Here is a 3,512-nt window from a genome sequence, read left to right on the forward strand (position 1 = left end):
TGGTAGTTTTAGTAAAATAAAATGATTTATTAATTACCTTCTTTTTAGGTATTCCAATCTCACCTTGAAAATGATTGGTGGAACTCCCATATTTTCATAGCACATATTTATTTTCCAAAACGACGGATCGATCTTCCAACCAAAAAATCGGTTACGACAATAAGTATAACAAAAATTTATTCCCATATACAAGAAGGGAAAAAACTACAAAGTACTTTTAGTGTATAATAGAAAATCAATAGATTTTATTTTGGTTAGATTAAGTTAGATTTTAGTGAGTAATTTATTCTATAATCTAGGGATAATTACTATAACATCCCGTCTATAACTTTTTAAATTAGGATTTAATTTACCGAATAAAATGATTTTTATATTTATATCATATAAGATGTAATTGTATGTAAATTTTATCTTAAAAAATCGGGTTAGATCTAATTCGAACAAAGGAAATATACTTTTAGATAGAAAGATGTATGATTTGCAATCAGATTGAATTCGGATATAGGGTATAGGTTTTCTTGGATCAGGTCGGATTGATTAAAACCAATCCAAATGTTGCCATCTCTGGAGAAAATATATGACCACAGATTCCCCTCGGACCTATGCTACACTATTTTGAATGATCTACACTAAAATCTCACCAACATTTACAAACATTAAGAGTTCTTACTAGAAATTATAGATTAATTTTACACCTGATCTATTTACAATCTTTTACACATTTGTAGATTCATAAACTGAATGGAATCCTCTTTCTTGAAATTCAATGCTATCTTTACCGGAAGAGCAACCAAATGGGAAGTCACCAATGCCATCATAAAGCAGCCTACTAAACTCATCATCTCCGTAATTTTCTGGTTTTTTGTTCTTTGGTTCATCTGCATCACTACTACTGCTTCTGTCCTCGGACGAAACATTGGCATTCTTTTCGACGAGTTCCCGGAATATTGAAGATCGGAAGAGCAGATCAGTGCAGTAGGTGATGACGATGATGATGATGAACAAGAAGACCTGTATGAGTTTAATGGGATTTTGTTTTCGAAAAATTCTTGCTTTTCTGGAGATCTCAAGTAATGGTTGTTGCTAAAGACTGGTAAATGAAGCCTTAGATTCGGGTTCCGCCATTGCCATTAATTTCATTTGCAGAAACTGAATCACTGTTCCCGGTTTTACCATCTGAAATGTGCTCAAATCGAAGTTGGTCATTGCATTTATCCCTCTATATTCAATTGCTGCAATGTCATAAGCCCGAGCAGCCTCCTCTGTGTGCCTGCATGTCATAAGTATCGGTGTAAGTGTCGGATATGAATATCTACGTTAAGTTCCTAATTTTCTACGTTTCAAAATAATGTCGGACACGAATACTTCAAAAGAGTCGGAATAACATATATAATATACACTTACTGTAAGTGCCAAGGTAGAGATACTTGTTCCCAAAGACTCTCCCTATTCTTGCTTCCCACCTTCCATTGTGATGGTGCCTGCATGATTCATCCAAAGAAATCTTAGAATTTACGTGCTTTGCTTACAATTTGAAAATATTCATCATTTATATATTCAAACTTTTTTTTTTTTCGATTATTTTGTCTCAGAATACATACATAGATAATAAATAGAGGTTCTAAACAAACTAAACAAAAGTACCTTGCAACTCCCCTATACTTGGATACACCCCTTGAAAACCCACTGCTCTTTCTGAAACAATGAAATTCAAATTGCCATACATTAATCAGTAACAATAGCCTTTACCATTTAGATATAAGTAAATATAACTTTGTGGTTTTGATATACATATATATACATAAAGTGTACCTTCTTAATGATGCCAAGTACTCTTCTTTTGTCACAGTTTGCATGATTTCAATCTCTTTTTCGTATTCTGATATCTGCAGAAATCATTGAAGGGAGTTAGATCACTTCATGACATATTACATTCATTAATGTATCTTCAAACTAATAGAAGGTCTTGAATTTGGGTATAAGCAAGTTCAAGATTCGAATCTCCATATCTGCAACCCTTTTTCGTATCGGAAAAAAAAAACTAATAGAAGGTGCTAAATACCGGGAAATTGGCGAAGGTTGATGTCCCCCAATACTTAAGTGCAGCTAAATCATATGCTCTCGCAGCAGCTTCTTCATCATCATAAGCTCCTGAAAATTTAGGAAAAAGGAAAGAACATGTTTCATTTCTCTGTATCATAGAAAGAGATTTTTTTCTTTATTTAAGAAAAAGCGAGACTTGACTTTTAAGTAATGGAGATGCACTCACCAAGATAAACTGCAGGATCCCCAGTCAAATTCACAGCAGGATCCATGGAGGAACATAAAATACATAATACATAAGCATCTATGAATCGAAAACAATGATACCGTTAACCTGCAAAAAAGAGATGAAAGATTACCTTGTTTCCCTTCTTCTTCTGTGTAACATTCCAAGAAGCTTATCCCACAGTGAGCTTCATATCTCCCAGTCCATCTATGCCTGTTCATTTCCACATCGATAAAAGTTGGTCAAACTCCAAAAAAAACCCAACGTCACGGTTGATATTTTATGGTTTAGAAAGGTCTGGTTTCGTACCTGCTGACACCACGGAACCTCGAGCTTCTTTTCACAGTGGTAGCAGCAATGGTTTGTTGATCATTTTGTTGCTGGGGTTGAACCAGGCCTTGATTTCCATCAATCCAACTGCAACCGAAGCTGGAATCGTCGCCCTCTCTGACATATCTCAAGTTCTGAACCTCACTCGACCCAACGTCACGGTTGATTTTTTGTTAAAATCTTTCCATACTGTCACCAGATCCTCTTATCTTCTTTTCTCAGTGGTAGAGTAATGGTTTGTTTATCATTTTGTTGTGGGGTTGAACCAGGCCTTGATTTCCATCAAATCCAACTGCAACCGAAGCTGGAATTCGTCGCCCTCTCTTGACATATCTCAAGTTCTGAACCTCACCTTGGACGACCGAGCTTAACCGGCGTCGACGGCTTCCTAGGCATTGTTGTTCGTTAACCATCATCATTTCCATATCTTGTCACCTTGAGATCCTTTCTTATCTCTTTTGCTTTTCTCCCCTTCAATAGCTGCTTGACTTATAAGAAAGTAAAGTGTCTGTATATATAATGTGGTTATCAAATTTGGAGTTATTATGTTCCGTTATGGTTGTGGAAAACTGTTTGTTTAGTACAAAACAAGTGTGTCGATGATCTCTATGAACAATGAAGACAAATTTACAATGTCCAGACGAATTTCAGATGTCTCAAATATACTTTGAATGACTAAATGCAGTTGCTGACAAAAATGGTGGACTGATTACATGCAATTGAATAGTTAACAACCATTAAATTATCTTTCTATACGTAATTTTTCCAACTAAATCCAGAAGGGATTTCTTGTACTTTCCCCCAACCATAATTAAATAATTACATATTGTTTAATCTCAAGAATATTTTGCTCCTTGATTCCATAGGAAACTCAGTCGCTTACAGCTTCGCTACGAGAACAGACTCAACCCTG

General features: G+C 35.3%; 1 pseudogene; it reads right to left on the bottom strand.

Annotated features, from left to right (window-relative positions):
* Nucleotides 1–714: 714 nt before the first annotated feature.
* Nucleotides 715–3,024, bottom strand: LOC120123058 (annotated as a pseudogene).
* Between the last annotated feature and the right edge of the window lie 488 nt (nt 3,025–3,512).

Source organism: Hibiscus syriacus, unplaced genomic scaffold (assembly GCF_006381635.1).
Source record: "Hibiscus syriacus cultivar Baekdansim isolate YM2019G1 unplaced genomic scaffold, ASM638163v2 tig00110388_pilon, whole genome shotgun sequence".
NCBI lineage: Eukaryota > Viridiplantae > Streptophyta > Magnoliopsida > Malvales > Malvaceae > Hibiscus > Hibiscus syriacus.